We start from the raw sequence: 18425 nt of genomic DNA, 5'->3' as shown, positions 1-18425 counted from the left end.
TGTTCTTCTTTGATTATACAAAAGTGTATTGGAGTGCCATATTCTTGATGTGTTGTAAACGCTTCCCATATACTCGTATGAAAGAAAAAACTCTTCAAAGTTGTTTGAAATGTCATGGACAATACTAGCGGTGATCATTTGTATGACAAAAAACTTAGAGTTCATATATCTTTTCCTTCGTTTGTTTTTCCCTTGCTGGTTGCTTGCACGTTGTAATTATCCTTTTCTGAAATCCCCTTTCAAAAAAATTTCCCCTTGATTACTCAAAATTGGTCGACTAAGTTTAATTATGCAGCTACAGCAGTTTCGTAGCGCGCTACGAAACTGCTATGTAATTTCAAAAACACAGCTTACTTGCAAAATTTCACTGTCTTGAGCCTCTTTATATTTCTGACCCCTCCATGGAATTCCTCTTTGCATTGCTGACAAGATTTTCTTGCAACTTTTCAAGAAACAGATATTGCTCCTGAGGAAGAGATGCAATGACACCAATAACACCATTGACTGTTCCAAATATAATTGTAAGAATCTGGCTAGATTCTAAATCTGGCAGATGCATAACAAGAGATCCATGCCTAAAAAGATATAACAAACTCTCCTAAGTGGTATTCACCTACCACTTCCAATTTTCCTCTCTCTTCATTAGTTGCAACATCGCTATTTTTCCTCACTGTAAAAAGGTTGAAAATGTTCTCTGCTCCATGGTATATATCATCATCTAGAATTTCAACTGCTGTCATTTAATTTGCATTATAATCATGAGCCCTCTCTTCAATTGCTCCCTCCTCATGTTTGTATATCAATAAAGGGATTGATTTCATCAAATCACCAACTGCAATAAAATCTCCACGAGATTGAACATATAGTGCAAGAATATGACCATGATGGCCACATTCAGACTGCAACTCTCTTGAACCATCATCACGGAGCACCCATTTGTATAAATGAATCTTTTGATTGATGCCAGCAAGCAACTTTCCATTAAATGCATTCAGATTGTAAACAGAAACCTTTAACAAGTTGCAGTTTACCATCTTCAACTGAAAATACTGAAATTCAGCCCTTGTTAGGTTCGTTCTCCTCAGGCAATACATATGTTGTCCCAACACAATAATAAGCATCGTTGTCATCTGTAAATGAACAACTGTAGTTTAAGACTGCTAACAACGGCAAATGTCGAGAACGCACCCGTGAACCATCAGTGAGGGGATTCCAACCAACCGGGATCACTTCGTTACGCCAAGATCAGAGTAAAGCCAAACGGATTCATTGTCGAACACAGTGCATCCACCACGGGGTATTCTAAAGAGAAAGCTGAAAGATCGTGGGCGAGGGCTCGCCTGAAATAAATAAATGCGGGTTGGGTAGCGCTTTAAGGTCACCTTCTTTTCACCCTTAATATTGATCAGTTCTTTCTTTTTCTGGGCCGAGCACTCACTTTGAAACGAATAGTTTGCAGAGCTGAGCTCCAAGGGAAAAGGAAGTTGTGGCGCAGTTGGTTAACTACATTTTCATAAGTATCAAGTTGATATTATGAAAGAACTTCAAATGTCTAATCATCTAACAGGCGCACAAAGTGTGTTTCGGTCTCCTTAATATTTGTATGAGAATACTTCACACTGTAAATGGCAAAGGTGTGAAATTGCTCCTGATGGCAAATACTACGAGCATGCTCTCCAAGAGGAACTACACGGATATGAAGTTTCTGAATGTCATCAATTGACCCAATAGTAAGCAGGTCCTCCTTTGCAATTGCAAAGCTGTCTGGAAAGGGCACATGTGATTGACTTCCTTGAGATTCACATTGTTATACAGCAACTTCCGATTGCTACTGTAAATAACTGTCGGCCTGTCTGATGCTGCAAAAACATGTGTTGTGTTCTTAGAGCGAAAGGTCCTGAAGGTGATAGCTTTTGTACCCAACGAAATCTTCTTCCGGTCCGACAACTCTCCAGTGCTCATATTCAATATGAAGTTGAACAGATGCCCATCCCCAAGACCACATGGAAAACTAAAACTGAGCTCAAGATTGTTTACAAGGAATAGTTTCAGACTACCCCAAATCCAAAGAACAGATGCAAAACCTAGAAGGACATTTCCCTGATTGCTCTGATACCATTTTGAAAAGCCTAGTTGAACGACCAAAACCGCAGAGCAAAGTACAACTGCAAACATGTGCTAGTACCAAGACACCTAACGACCTAATGATGAGGATAAGTGGTTGGATATGATAGACGAAGTGTATAAGTTTACAATTGTTGATGTAAACACAACAGATTTTGATAAATATGACAGCTGGGTGAGATTTTCTACGGATCCAAATGAATCCCTGATTTCGTAGCGCAGCAAGTGTAAATTCTGGGTTTTGCGCTACGAAAACACCTAGATAGTTTCATAACACATAAGAAGCTTAAAACAAATTTGATACATGGAATCTGTGTGAGTTATGTAACCAGTGATGAATGAGAACGGAGTGTTTGACCTTTATTTAACCATACCGCCAAGACTCCTAGGACTTAGATACTAGGCAAATTTGAAAGAAAACTAAACCCGGACTAACACCAAACCTTTACAATCAAAATGATGTGAACAATTTAGAAATTGTTTCTTAGGTGATAACAGCCAGAACGAAAGCGAAGAAGCAAAGAGGAATGAGTCTTCATCACATAAGTCATGGTGGGACTAGAGAGGACTCCTGAGCCTACGGACAAAACATCAGCATAAGTGCCAAGCGACAACAAGGTAATAACTAGGGCACCCATGATAAGGTAGGCTCTACCACACAAGTCATGATACTTCTATGAAATGAGAAGGTTTTGCACCATAACTTGGTGGGGTCGATCCTAAGGCCAAAATGGAAAAGGAAACTGATAAGTGCACAATGCAGGTGGAAAAACCTAACCTATATGCCAGTTTCGAGAACCAATACCTGTCAGAACGGACCAACCATAAACTTCCAAAGAAGAAATCTCCCAAGTTCTGTAAACATAAATAGGAACACTAGATAAGAAGTTAATACATCCCATGTATAAACTACATATAAAATCTTATGTTATAGAATACAAAACTTGAAAAGGCATACCTTATATATATAATATGGTACAGGGAACCACACAACCTTGCAACTTACGTATAATAGTTCTTCTGGACAAACCACTTGCAGGGATCAGACCAAGGACTCCTTTGGTAGTCAAAACTCATGGCTTCAAAGAGTTCCTCCTGTGAAGGCAAATCAAGTTCTAAGAAATCATGAGAACTACAAGGATCAAAAGAGGGAATTAAGGGGTCCCATGTCCCTATAGGAAGAATCTCTCGGTCAACTGCCAGGACCAAGTCCCAAGAAGGAGAATAATAAGTCAAAGGATCCTTCTTAGAAGCATTTGAACATTGAGGATTCAACGCCACATAATTAACCCGTGGCGGGGTAGAGTCTACTTGAACACTTGGAACAAACCAAGGGGTATTCTGCAGTAAAGTTGAATTAGGGTGGTAATTATTAGATGCAAGCTAATCAATAGTGACAATATTCCCGTTATGACGAAACCACATTACTCAAAAGAGTGAAGACACCATAGCTTTCATACCATAGACATAATCACACCCAAGTAGCATATTAAAGTCTAAAGGGCTATCAACCACCATCATATCAATCAAGACAGTCTTCCCTCCTAAAGTGATAGGCAATTGAGGAAGAACACCCATAGATTCACCAGGTCTTCTATCATAGGCTAACAACTGACTCTGAGCTGTCAACAACTTTGGGGAACCCAAAGCTTTCCAAGTCAAAGAGGATATAATACTTGCAGAAGATCCTTCATCCACCATACATTGATAGACATTTGTGGAATTAACCCTGACCTTTATTTGGAAAGGTGCAGCGGAAGGAAGACGAGGCTCAACAAGACTATCCCAATCAAAGGAGACACTCCTAGAACTTGGAGGGGGAGCATTCGAAGAGACCGGAATGCCCCCTATACCAGAAGAATCTGTACTAGAGATCAAACAGACTCTTTTGTTAGGTACTTCACCCCCCAAAAGAGGAGTGTAATCGGCCAGAGATTGCACTGGCTACACCACATTATCAACCAATGGTTGGTGGGATTGATGAGAAACCATATCAGATCTAGGAGTAGAAGTACTTTCAGACTCGGACCATATCCTTTGAACCTCTGGAATACCAAGGCATAAATGAGTAAGATGGTCTCCCTTGCATATCTTACAAGGGAACTTAGGTTTAAAACTTCTACGTCCAGGTTTCTTATCAACCTCCAATCTGCCAACATGACTAGCAGTGATTTGCCGAGAGTCCTGAACATGACTTGTAGAGGTCGGTGACTCTTTGCTAGTATGACTCACGGTGACTAGACTTGTTCCCCAAGCATGACTTGTAGTGGCTGAAGGCTCATCTCCAACATGACTGGCAGAGGTTGAGGATGAAGTGCTAGTGTGACTTGCAGTGACTAGACTTGTGCCTCCAGCATGACTTGCAGCGGCTGAAGGCTCATCTCCAACATGACTGGCAGAGGTTGAAGATGAAGTGCTAGTGTGACTTGCAGTGACTAGACTTGTGCCCCCAGAATGACTTGCAGTGGCTGAAAGCTTATCTCCAACATGACTGGCAGAGGTTGAAGATGAAGTGCTAGAATTATTTTTCTTCTTTGACTTCCTCTTTCTCCTCTTTTTAGATTTCTTATTACAAGAAGGAGGAGAAATAGGAATCTTAGATTTCTCTTTGAAAGAAGATGAACAATTAGCACCCATGTGATTCCCTTGAAATAAAGGATTCATCTGAGAAGCTTCAAGAGCATTGGGAATATTCGGAGTGGACCACAGCCAGACGGGTAGTCCAACATTCAATCCAGGAATTATCAAAGTGGCCATCAAGGGAGTACCAACGTTTCCAAAGAAAGGAAAAGCACAAGGATCCCCTTTTGGGAGGGTACCTTGGTTGGTTTCCACAAGAATATTGGCCATATCTAAATGATTCACGGACCCTTCCCTTACGGGAATGTAGAAACTACTTTTCAAGGAAGATGGATATGCAATCAAAACCTTTGGCCTTGAGGAGGCAACTCCACAACTTCCAAAAGAACGACCAAAAGCCTTTCAAGATTGGTGGAGTGGCAAGTCAATCACTCAGGATACAAAGTCCAAAAAGTGACTAGACAAAAATACCTAAAGCCAACTATATACAAGGAGCAAAGAGCACTCACTAAAAAGTCTCTAAAAGAAGTCAGCCAATCAAACAACTTTCAAGTATTTCCGCTCCGGGTGATGAGGACCGGACACCAAAATACAAGAAAGTGAAGAAAGAGGCCTTTCGAAGATAGTCTGGGATAATGACGGCCCAGTCCTATCAGTGAAGGTAACAAAGGAAGTTACGCTGACCTCCTAACAATAGCCTGCGCCGGTGCAAGCCCCCAAGCTTCACAAGGGTGCCCTCCAGTAGTACCGTTGAGAGTGATACAATGTCGACCTCAGGTGCCACGAGATTCCCCTCCGCAGCCACCTATGTAGATCCCTAGGAGTAGCAACTAAGGTTACCAACTCGTATCAGAAGCCAGGTGGAACAGTCTTGAGGTTAGATCCAACAAGTAGGAGAGGGGGTATCTCTCTTCCCTGTCTTCAAAAACCCTCATGCTTAACTCCCAGATCCGGAGCTTTCCTGGTCTCCCTAACACTATTGGATTTTCACTCACTATTCAAACTCCTATGTTTGACAGTTTAAATGGCCTTGGAGAGTTATCTCTCCACTCGCCTAATCCAAGGCCCTAAAATATCCTAAAACTTGTTGGTGTGTCTAACTTGACAATTATAAAAAGTTCTAGTATATTTTAATTAGCGCTTGTTTTTAAATGGGCTGTTCTTTAAGTCAAGGGATAAGCGGAAGTGAAACTAGTGGTGTTTTGACGCAAAAGAAATTAATAAAAACCAAACTACATGCAAATGCACTTGTTTTCATTTTTCGATGAAAGAAATTTCTACTGGGTTCAGAGGAACTTAAAAAAAAAAAGCAACAAATTTTCCTTTTCTTTTCTTTTACTCACGCTTCACACTCACAAAAGTTAACAAAACTATGGATGCCTAAAAAGATGTGCAACTCTATCCTAATGCAATGAGTACATGCTGATGCAAGACTTAAGACTACTCTAAATCAAGAAATGAAAGTTACTTGTTTATCAATTTCTAATTTGCCACTTAAAATGTTTAGATAGAATATGAGTTCCTATTATTCATTTCGTCTAAACACTAAAAACAAGTTTCAAGACAAACAAAAATGCACTTTCATTCACTAAAAGGAAACTAAATCAAAACAAAGTTTAAGAAAGCAAAACCAAGTTTGTCAAAAAGTTTTATTCAAAAGCAAAAGAAAAAACGTATTTTCAAAAGTGCTCTCAACAAGACTAAAACTTTATGATTGAAAAATCGGCACCAAACACTTTGCAAGCTGACAACACAAAATGGATGAAAACTCAACAACAAGGATGTGTTTCGAGATGCTTTTAACAATCAAAAGCAGCAATGAGAGGTTTGGCAACAAAGACCAAAAGATCAAAAAGATAATTTTCAAGAAAGTGTCAATCAACAACTTTCGAAAGCAAGAAAAGTAGATGGTCACAAAAATGTAGTTTTAACAAGCAAACACAAAAGGTCACCAAAACAAGATTTGACACAAAGACTGAGATCAACCTTTCTGCTCTCACAAAACAGAGCAGCCAAGACTCCTAACAAGAAATCTTGTGTGCTTAACAAAACGATGACACTTGCAATAAAACCAATAAGACCAACACTTTCCAAAATCAGAGAGAACTTGAAATCAGATACTTGCTGTAAAACTAAAAACTGATACAGAAAAGTAACTATTAAGGACTGAATCAAACCAACAGACAAACCTTCAGAAACAAAAAGATTTGAAAAATCTTGAAAATTACAACATATACGTGACTGTATTGATGTACAACTGCGTGTATATGTGACTGAGCCTAAGGAAACCTGCATATACGCGGGTTTACTTAAGGAAACATGCATATATATGCTTCTGTAAACAAGAAAAACAGTGTATATAAAATATTTCAAGAAAAAACTAAAAACAGTCTGAAGAAACTGACCAAACTTACAATTCAAGTTCCCACAAGAACAGACCACACAGCAACAACAAGCAAATAGATAGCTGAGCCCTGATTGGCTTGAATAAACCCAAACTAGGAACAACAATACTGTTGTCCCCAGTGGAGTCGCCAATTTTGTTAAGGGACAAATTCCCCTAGGGTCTTTGGTGTTAAACCCTAGCAGATCAGAGGTTGTCTATACAGAGAAACACACATTCCATACAGCCATAATGCTAAGATAAGCAAACTATACGATAAGGAGCGTACCTGGGGGTCCTACATTTGAGAAGATCTTTCCAGGGTCCAAACCCTCTTGGAGTTCCTTTTGCTCCTTCAACCTACAAAACAATCAATTCAAGAAAGTACAGTAGTATATGGACTGAACATCATAAATAAATCATCTTCATAGTATATTGAAAAGTAGTTAGTTATGCAATTAAACAACCATTCACATATGAATCATAACGTGGATATCATAAACATGAAGAAGATTTATGTTAGGAACAAAGACAAGTGTTTCTTTTATTATAGGAAAATAAAGTATAGAAAGGAATAATTTCACCTGATTCGTCCTTTTGCAGGCTCCAACCGGAACCGTCCTCCGGATTCGTCCAGTCTCAAGCCTTTAACAAACTCCTTCCATGACTTACTCCATGATATCTCAAGTAGTAGATAGACATCATCACACAAGGAAACAAGGGTTTCCTATAAATGGGGGAAGTGCAGGAGGCACTAGGATCTTCAGACCTGGTCAGGGAAATCTCAGCATAGTAACCTTTCTCTCTCTTCTCTCCTCCCTTAGGCCTTCCCATTGAAGCCTTTTTATACTTATCCCAAAGTAGTTTTTTAGTTGGGAATTCGTTGGGAATAGTTGGGCCACAATCACTAACAGGTGATCAGTAGGTAAAACCTGCGATCTCCGCTCGAAATTAAGGAGATTTAATTTTTTTAAGTGGTTTAAGACATATACGCGGGTTGGGTATACATAGACCCGTGTATACACGTGTTTAGCTCAGGGCAATGTCGCGTATAGAGAATAAAACACTGTTTTTTTAATTTTGGACCAGGTCTGGAAGGAGGGGTTGCCCTGGGCCATGAGTGTAGCTTCACAAACCTCAAGAGTGAGATTTGGAGCTATAACACTCCTTGAGATGAGGACCTTCCCCTATATTTGGTGAGATCCTAACTGTTAGGTAAAATTGACTCAGGGTTTGAGTCAAGGTTGACCTGGTTAAATAGAAGTGGTTTTGGGCACATGGTATAGTGTACCCATGGTATTATGGTCTACGGTATTGTAATTAATGGAGCCTATAAAAGGCTGGGAATACTTCATTGTAAGGGTTGGAGGTGAGCGGTGAAGGCTCACTTGGATGGATTGGTCAGGGTTTTGGCCAATGCTAATGAGATCTCATTGGGTTCGGTTTTTCCCTGGATTTGAGGTTTTCTTGAATAAATATTATGTGCATAATATTTATGTGTATTGTTGCTAATTATTTTATTATTCCTCTTTGTAAATCTCGGTAAATCTCAGTAATAATTTATCTCTCTATTGTAAATTTCTTAACAATTGGTAGCAGAGCTCTGGATCAAAAGCCATAGATTGGAAGCAAATCTACACACTAGTGGGTCATGAGAGATTCAGTGGATGAGGAGGATATGTGCATGTGGATTAATTAATTAATGAACTATAAATTTCTTAACAATTGGTATCAGAGCTCTGGATCAAAAGCCATAGATTGTGAAGCAAATCTGCACACTATTGGGTCATGAGAGATTCAGTGGACGAGGAGGATATGTGCACGTGGATTAATTAATTGATGAACCATGTACCTGAAAAGAACACCTAGCTAACTGATGGTTACAGTGGCTAGTAGCCCATGTAATTCAGCGGCTGGGTTCTTTTTATATGGATATTGATATCATATGTACAAACACAACAACAAGGGTAAACAAAATATATATATATATATATATATATATATATATATATATAATGGAGTGAAATTTTTAATTTGCATGTAAATGGGAATATTGTTGGTAAGGCATGCACACCCCTAGGTAATTACTGGTAAAGTCTGGGTTAGACCTAGTTAATAGGGGGATGTCGGGTTAACAAATCCCAGGTAAAAAATTTGAAGGGGGTAAGGGCTAGAGTGAGCAGGATTGTCTCACTTAGCAGGTTTTGGCTGGATTTAGTCAACGAACCCTAAATCAAGTTTAAGGGGGGAACTGTTAGGTAAACTTGACTCGGGGTTTGAGTCAAGGTTGACCTGGTTAAATAGTAGTGGTTTTGGGCACATGGTATAGTGTACCCATGGTATTATGGTCCGTGGTATTGCATTTAATGGAGCCTATAAAAGGCTGGGAATACTTCATTGTAATGTAGGCCTGGAGGTGAGTGGTGAAGGCTCACTTGGCTAGATTGGTCAGGGTTTTGGCCAATGCTAATGAGATCTCATTGGGTTGGGTTTTTCCCTGGATTTGGGGTTTTCCTGGATAAATATTATGTGCATAATATTTATGTGTATTGTTGTTGGTTATTTTATTATTCCTCTCTATAAATATCGGTAAATCTTAGTAATAATTTATCTCTCTACCATAAATTTCTTAACACTAACTCCCTCTCCCTGCCTATAAATTCATACTCTTCCATTCCAAAATAGTTGGTCTCTGATTATTTCACCCTTATGCTGAGATAGCACCTACATGTTACTCATTTTGGCTTGGAGAAGGAGTGTTTGGAGAGTTTGGGCTTGGACTTGGACATTCACTCAAGGAGGGCTTCCAACATCAAGGTCTGTGTTGTATTCTTCCTCTTTTGTTTATTAATATATACAACTATTGGTTCACTTTCCATAAATTCTTGTGTCAATGCTTCATTTATCTTAATGCTCCTTGATCTGTTAAGTGGATTAAATTTGATTATGTTTGTTGCACTTTTATGCTTTGTTGTGCTTTTGGCCTCTTGTGCAGGTATTCAAATGTTATGAGCAGTGAGGACTAAGCCTGAGGAGAAAGTGATCAAGATCTTCAACAAAGTAGTGAATTATAACATCAGAGTGAGGTATGTCTCCTTCCTCTTTTCTTATTTCGATTGAAATCTAGGAAAGTGTATTGTAGATTGTATCATTTGTTGCTAGATCCACTCATTGGGCTAGAGGGATTGTCTTTGTCTGCAGAGAGGATTCACCTACTGAAAAAAATGGCGACTCTGTTGGGGAAGATATAACCTTTCCATCACTTTCTTCGATCTAATCCTATGATTAGTTTGACCAACCTTCGATTCCTCGGCTTCTGGGAATCACTGTAGGATTATATAGTCACTCGTTTTTGCTTGAGAGTGTTGAGTCTAGATTGATTCTTTGAAACTATTGTTTTTTCCTTCTTTTCCTCGCCCAACATGTTTTCTGGTTTCATAGAAGCGCTGCTAACACTGATTTTGGATTAACAGTCGCGTTGTTTTGCCTTTTAGTGCTACTTTTCCTTTCATAGGTGTGCTGATACCAAAGGCTAGAGAAAAATTAAGGTTTCCTCTCATTTTCAATGTGTCCTAACCTCTGTGAGTGTTTTTCTAGTGTGACCTCATTGTGTTTTCCTTGTTTGCTTTCCTTTAATGGTTGCAATTGCCTCTTTGCTTATTTTGGTGTGTGATTGAAGTTATATTGTCTTCTAGGGTTTCTAGGTCTAGGTTACCCTTCACTCATCACTTGGTTTATCTTTGTGAGATCAATTGTCTCCATTTAGGAGTTTTACTGCGATCAGGACAACATTTTCAAGTTTCTTTCAAGTCATATTTGCGAAGTTGTTTCATTAGTATTGGATCATATTTGTACTTTGAAAATTACTTTTGCTCCATTGTCAAACGTAGATTACAATTGTTTTCTTTGGTGAAACTGAAAGTATGTGCTTGTTTTGATTTCATTGTTTCAAAAAGAAAAGTGGAAGGATCTCTTCATTAAAATATTTTGGAAACAATTTTTGTTCAAAACTGAAGTGATTGAAATATTCATTTTAGTTGTTTTGAAATCCATTTTTCCTTTTCTTATGCATTAGTTTGCATTTTGAATCAAAGTGAAAGAAAAAGAACAAAAATATTAGTGCATCTTAGTGAAAGAAAGTGATTTTGTTTCTCATAAGATTGCATTTTGGCATTGCATTCATTAGTGAAAGTGAAAGAGTAGTTTTCATTTTTTACATCTTGCATTCGAAAAGTTAGGGAGATATGTTTTGATGCATTTTTCTTGATTGATGCATTGTTTGGTTGTCTCTCTTCCCTCATTATTTTAGCCTTCATCGAATGAAAATATTTCATTTTTCTCATTTAGTTGCATCATAGGAATTCAGGTGACATCGTTGAGCCATAAAATTGAAACCTAATTCAAGATAAACTTAAAATTTACCTCAATTAACCTAAGGAGCATTTGTAACCTAACACAAATATCTAGAGGTCTAGGCTAGAGACGTGTTCTGGCATCTTTAAACATAGCAGCTGGCGATAACTGCTTGCATTGTATCCCGAGGGTGAAATCTTGCTCTAGTACGGAAGTATATAGAATGTTCTCTAGTACTTTCGGGTATATAGGAGGCACTTCAGTATGCAAAGTATATGGGAACAATCTCACCGGGCGGTTATGCATTAGACAATGTTAACACAAACTTGTGCTCCCTGTACCATTGAGTATATATTGGAAGACCCCACTAGTTTTCTATCTTTTAGCCATAGGTAACTGAATTTGTCACCTTGTAAATGTGATACACCGAACACAACATTCGGGGAGATTGGTCATTGTACGTCAAGTCCTTGGTTTCAGCTAAGGTGTATATTGCCGTTCATAATATGTTGAACCCATGCAGTTGTTTCTTGACCTCATATTGAGTAATTCCTTGTAAATTTTAATTTCAAAATCCCTCAACAAAATCATCTCTTATCCTTTTTCTTTTGAGGGAAAGTCATCATGGTTGAACCACTGTTTTCACCTCACCGTTCCCCTTCATCATCTGATACTAAAGGGTCATCATAAGGAGTTCATCCTGAACTTTCACAGTGACTTGAAGCTCAAGGACTTGAATTTGGAATTGTTTGAAGTATCCAACCCCTTGCTTCTCATCCCCCACCTTGAGACTCATCGTCGTCTCAGGAGTCTGATCCAGAAACCCCTAAGAGTCCACATAGGTTTGATTTATTCCCACCAAATCCGCTTTTTGATCCGTTGGTGATATCTCCTCAACAACCTTACAGTCCATACGATACCCCTAGTGTTCCTTTGGCGTTATCTCCATCATCTCAGATTCCTCCTTGCCAACTATTTCCACCCATGGCTTCAGAAGGTGAGTTTCCAACCTCTCCTTGAGGTCCCTCAGAAGTCTCTGCTACTCACACTCCTAGTGTTGATAATCATTTTGAATACAAATTTCCATAGGAAGGTTTTCCTTATGTAGGAAGAGATCCATCTCAACCACCTCCTGAAAATAGTGGGCCTTTGCTTCCACATGGTTATACCACCTTGGCTCAACTAGTTTCATGGACTCCCAATGCCTCTTCATTTTACCAAAATCCAATTTGGTCATCAAATGATATGCCTACTTCTAGTCTGTTTATTCCTAATGTGACCTCTCATATCCCTGTGCAAACTTCCATTACTTAAGTTTTGCTTCAACCAACTATTCCAACACAACCGTTGCTTTCTTTTCAATATATGATCCCGGTGTAACCGACAGTTTTGGTTTATACGTTTGTAAGTTCCTCAATTCCCCCATCAAGTGGAAAAAATGTGCCACCGCCTCATTCACAGCATGGGGGGGAATTTCCAAATATCCCTCTTGTCTCAAGTGGAACCCATGTGAGTGGATCACAACCTCACATGGTTGGAGTGAGTCAACCTATTAGTGGTATTCCTAATCCCGTTGAATCATCTATTCCAGCTGGAGCAAGTAATGTCCAGTATCAACAACCTTATTCGACCTAGATACCCCACCAATAGTCTTATGTTCCATATGGTTCACAAGCACTTCAAAATCCACCTTATATTGCACAAGTAGGTCCTTATATGCAACTAGGTCAAAATCCTATTTACGGTGCATATGGTCAATTCCAAACTCGAACTTATCAGTGCCAACAAGGAATTCCTCAAGGAACTGTTCAACAACAACCTTTATAGCAGCAGGGGCAACCTTTGCAATAGCAGGGGCAACCTTTTCAACAGCTTCAACAAACTTTGTAGCAGAAAATGCAGTTTGTCCAACAATCGAATCAACCCTTGTATCTGCAGGGTCAACTATTGCCGCAACAAGGTTAGCCCTTGCAGCAGTAAAACCAACCTTTATATCAAAAAGGTCAACCATTGTAGCCGCAAGGTAAACCCCTGCAGCAGTAGGGCCAACAACTTTATCACCAGGGTTAGTAGTTGCAACAACAACCTTATAATCCATATGCCGCGCAAAATGTTTATCCACCTTATGGTTCTCAATGGCATATGGCAGGTTAATATCAACCTTACCCTAGTCAAAACCCACCTTTGTGGGGGAAGAATCCAGCTTATGGTCAAGGTACCCCTCAGTGAGGGAAAAATCAACTTCCTTAAGGTCAAAATCTGCCACCTTGGGGGCAAAACCCATACCAACAAGGATGGAATCCACAAACTGGGCCTTATCAAAGGCCTTACATGCCTTTCAACCCGCAATTTCCATTTCTAGAAATGTTGGAACTATCAGATGTCTCAAGGCTCACTAATGATCCAATAGTTCATTCACCTTATTGGCCTCTAGTTTCCACTAAGATTCCTAGCAATTGCCCAAAATTCGAAGGAAAAGGTAAAGAAGGCCCCCAAGCCCATGTGATGACTTATCACTTATGGTGTTCATCCAATTCCTATGTTGAAGACTATGTTCATCTAGTCTCTTTCAGTGAACCTTGATGGGTGCTGCCGCGAAATGGTACATCAAGTTAGCTCGAGGTGCCTATTCAGACTTCAATTCTCTGGCCATGGCTTTCCTCACTCACTTCTAGTTACCGGTTCGTTATGAAACTGGTACCCATTTTCTTACATCTCTGAAACATGATATTGCTACCCACATCTCTGATCACATCCATGAATGGAGACGTCAGTGTATCCTCATCAAGTTTGAAATACTTGATGATTTGTTAACTGAATGGTTTACCAAATCATTCGTCAACAAAATTGCCACAAACATAGCAATGGGAGGTTGTGTTATTGAAGATCAAGCCATTTCTCGTGCCCAATATTTAGATTTGGTATATTCCCAATCTAGCATGCTATATGATCTCTTGCCTGATGCTTCGAGGCCATCTACTGATCCAACATCTTCAAAATATCCAGATGTACCACCTATCGATGGTATTATTGGATCAATATCTCAAAATTCCAATAAAGCTTATTCGAAACATAAATCTGTTTCGAACACTGCATCCAATCCTCCTTCGAAATACTCTTTGAATCCTGGTAAAACCTCTAAGGTTAATATTGTTCAGTCTACCGCAGTAGATAAAACCTCAAAAGGTAAAAATAAGGGTAAAGGAAAAGAAAAATGTGATACCTCGAAACAGAATCCTCCTAAGTCATATGCTGATGATGTCTCCAAACGTAAGCCTCAGTATCCTTGCCTCATTTGTGAGGAAGATGACTATAGCAAGGATTTTCCCCGTCGTGTGGAATTCAATCACTTATTGAAAGGCACTCAAGGGACCCCGACTATACTAAAAGAGCCATTCCCATCACAGTAGGCCCAATTGGCAGAACAAACGCAATCCTCTGCCTCTTCAGGTTTTCAGGTTTACACGAGTGGGGCAGTGCCTATTTCTGTTGCCACCCAATTGAAATATTATCAAACTCCTCAAAAGTAGACAGTGGAAAAAAAAGTCATTGATACACCTTCTACTTTTACTCCACCTAGTTCCGGTCCTCTTCATATCGAGATACCTAAGAATGAATCTGTGATCTGACCGCATCCTAAAGGTGTGCTTCAGAAGTCATCTTATAATCTAAACGCTAGAGCTTCTCAACATTACAGTATTGTCGAAGACTTGGCTCAAGTGCCTTTGGTGATGTCTTCCTTGGAATTTCTCCAAACTTGTCCAACACAGCGGAAATCATTATTATCTACTATAGGAGGGATTGATCTCGCGGATTCGAATTTTATCACTTTTGATCTAGGAAGCCATGTCCCTCATCTTCCCCATCAAATTGTGTTTTTGATTCAAGTCATTATGAAAGGGAAGACGATTCATCAGATTGTCATTGATGAGGGTGCTTCCACCTGCATCATGTTTATTTCATGTTGTAAAGCCATTGGCTCTCCACCTCTCAATCAGTCTCCAAACACCTTAGAAGCTTTTGATGGTAGAGGATCCCGTCCTTATGGTATTCTCACAAGTTTTCCCATTACCTTGGAAGGGAAAATTGTTGGAAGTAGAAGTCGTAGATGTAAATATTGTTGTGTGTGGAGCATGATTGTTCAGAGGTCTTTGTTTTAGCTGGATGTATACCCTAGGAATTTTGTACACGCCTCCACGCGGGGGGGACTTGTCCCCCCTGCAGGGGCCCGGGGGGCCGATCCCCCCGGTTGGGGGGTCCGAGGGCCAGCAGCCCCCCGGTGGGGGCTCGGGGGCAGTGCCCCCAAAGCCAAAAATAGATGTCAAATTTCCTTGTAAAAGTATAGTAATTTCTAGTCAATCTGGGTCATTCATTAGGCGGATGATCTAACGGTAGAACTTATGTTTAGTTTAGGGTTTTTTGCCCTAAAAGGCAACACCTCTCTTTGTATGAGGGCATTGTATTTGAGGCTGTGTAATAGATGTGTATTCTGTGAGCGAGAAACAGAGAGGTGAGACTGTGAGAGAAAACATAGGATATTACAACGGATTTGTTGTAGGTTGTGTCTCTTCATTTTGCTCGATAATAGAAAGGAAGGACTGGCTGTTCGTGGTGGACGTAGCCCAAACTGGGTGAACCACATATATCTGTGTCTCTCTTGTCTTATGCATTTTTTGTGTTTATATTTCTGCAATATTTTATGTGTTACATTGCTCTGTAATATATAATTTTCTAACAACTGGTATCAAAGCCGAAGGTCTATTTGGCTGATAGACTCGCAGGAAAGAAGGGTTCCTCGTTCGAGTGGGAGCAATGGCAGAAGATGGTAAGTTTAGGGTCGAGAAATTTAACGGCCAAAAATTCTCGTTATGGAAGATGCAGATGGAAGATTATCTATATCAGAAATATTTGTACCTACCATTGAGCGGAAAAACAAAGATGCCAACGGCTATGACAGATGAAGAATGGAACCTTCCCGATAGAAAGGCACTCGGAACAATACGGTTGTGCCTCGCTGCATCAGTCGCCTTCAACATTTCGAAGGAAACAACGACAGAGGGCTTGATTCAGGCGTTGTCGAAACTATATGAAAAACCCTCGGCCTTAAACAAGGTATTTCTTATGAAACGGTTATTTAATATGAAGATGTCGGAAGGTGGATATGTTGTAGATCATTTAAAAGATTTTAATACAGTTACAAGTCAGTTAAGTTCTGTAGGGGTAAACTTTGAAGATGAAGTTAGATCTCTGTTATTCTTGTGCTCATTGCCAGAAAGTTGGAATGGTTTAGTAATGGCCATTAGTAACTTTGTCTCTGGATCTAGTACTTTAAAGTTTGATGATGTTGTCAGTGCTATCCTTAGCGAGGAAATGCGACGGAAAAGCTCTGGTGAGACATCAGGTAATGCTTTGAGTGCAGAGTCTAGGGGAAGAAAAATAGAAAGAACAAAGAGCTCAGGAGATCGCAGTAAATCAAGGAAAGGCATATCCAAGTCCAGATCGGGGATAGTGTGCTGGAAATGCGGAAAGAAAGGACACCTAAAGAAAGACTGTAGATCTCGGAAGGGAAAAGAAGGAGATGCACAACAAGAAAACAATCATGAAGCAAATGTGACAAGTGAGGTGTTACAAGATGCTTTGATTCTTTCTTTCGAAAATATTACAGATTCCTAGGTGGTAGATTCAGGGGCCTCATTCCATGCCACACCTGATAAGAAATACTTTCATGACTATGTTCAAGGAGATTTTGGACAAGTTCATTTGGGTGATGATAAACCCTATAAAATTGTTGGAATGGGTAAGGTTCTTGTAAAACAATAGAATGGAAACCAATGGATACTAAAGGAGGTAAGGCATGTTCCAGATATAAAGAAAAATCTGATTTCAACAGGGCAGTTAGGCGGTGAAGGTTGTGTGACAACTTTCACAGATAAAGCTTGGAAGGTCACCATAGGAGCCCTGGCAATAGCAAAAGGCGAAAATGTTGGTACATTGTATTTATGCAATGGCATTTCTAACTCTGTTAATGCTTTAACTTCCAAAGGAGCAGATGCAACATTATGGCATCATAGGCTTTGACACATGAGTGAAAAGGGGATGAAGATTCTTCATTCAAGGAATTTGTTGCCGAGTTTGAAGAGTGTTGATTTGGACTTTTGTGAAAATTTCATTTATGGAAAATAGAAGAGAGTCAGATTTCTCAGAGTTGGGAAAGAAAAGAAGAGCGAAAAATTAGAGCTTGTGCATACAGATGTATTGGGACCTGCTCAGGTATCATCTCTTGGTGGCTCTCATTATTATGTTACTTTTATTGATGATGCAACTAGAAAAACTTGGATTTATTGTATTAAGAATAAATTTGATGTATTTGATACTTTCAAGAAATGGAAAGCTTTGGTTGAGATTGAGACAGGAAAGAAATTGAAGTGTCTTAGATCAGACAATGGTGGTGAATATTGCAGCAAAGAGTTTGATAGGTACTGTTCAAAGCATGGAATTCGCAGAGAGAAGACAGTTCCAAGAACACCACAAGAAAATGGTGTGTCAGAAAGGATGAACAGAACAATCATGGAGTGTGCAAGGTGCATGAGATTGCATGCAGGATTGCCTTTACAGTTTTGGGCAGATGCTGTAGATACTGTTGTTTATCTAATAAACAGAGGGCCTTCAAGTTCCTTGGATGGTGGTGTTCCAGAGGAAGCATGGTTAGGAAAAAATGTAAACTACTCTTTTTTAAAGCCTTTTGGTTGTGAGGCCTTTGTCCATATTGATAAAGAAAATAGAACAAAGCTTGAGGCAAAGTCAAAGAAATGTACCTTTATTGGATATGGTGTTAATGATTTTGGTTATCGCTTATATGATTACGAAAATCACAAAATCATATGGAGCAGAGATGTAATATTCAATGAAAAGGTCTTGTATAAGAATCAGTTGCAAGAAAAGAAGCAAGAAAAAGAAAACAAGGAATATGCAGTTCTTGATGAAA

The 18425-nt window shown here is 39.4% G+C and overlaps 1 pseudogene; it reads right to left on the bottom strand.

Moving 5' to 3' along the window:
• Positions 1-382: 382 nt before the first annotated feature.
• LOC149174044 (DNA damage-binding protein 1a pseudogene) lies at positions 383-1034 on the bottom strand (annotated as a pseudogene).
• Between the last annotated feature and the right edge of the window lie 17391 nt (positions 1035-18425).

This window comes from Pinus tabuliformis, chromosome 4_1 (assembly GCF_031772625.1).
Source record: "Pinus tabuliformis cultivar Carrire ecotype Pingquan chromosome 4_1, CPIR1, whole genome shotgun sequence".
NCBI lineage: Eukaryota > Viridiplantae > Streptophyta > Pinopsida > Pinales > Pinaceae > Pinus > Pinus tabuliformis.
Note: the sequence above shows the minus strand (reverse complement) of the source record. Positions and strands in the feature narration are given on the sequence as shown.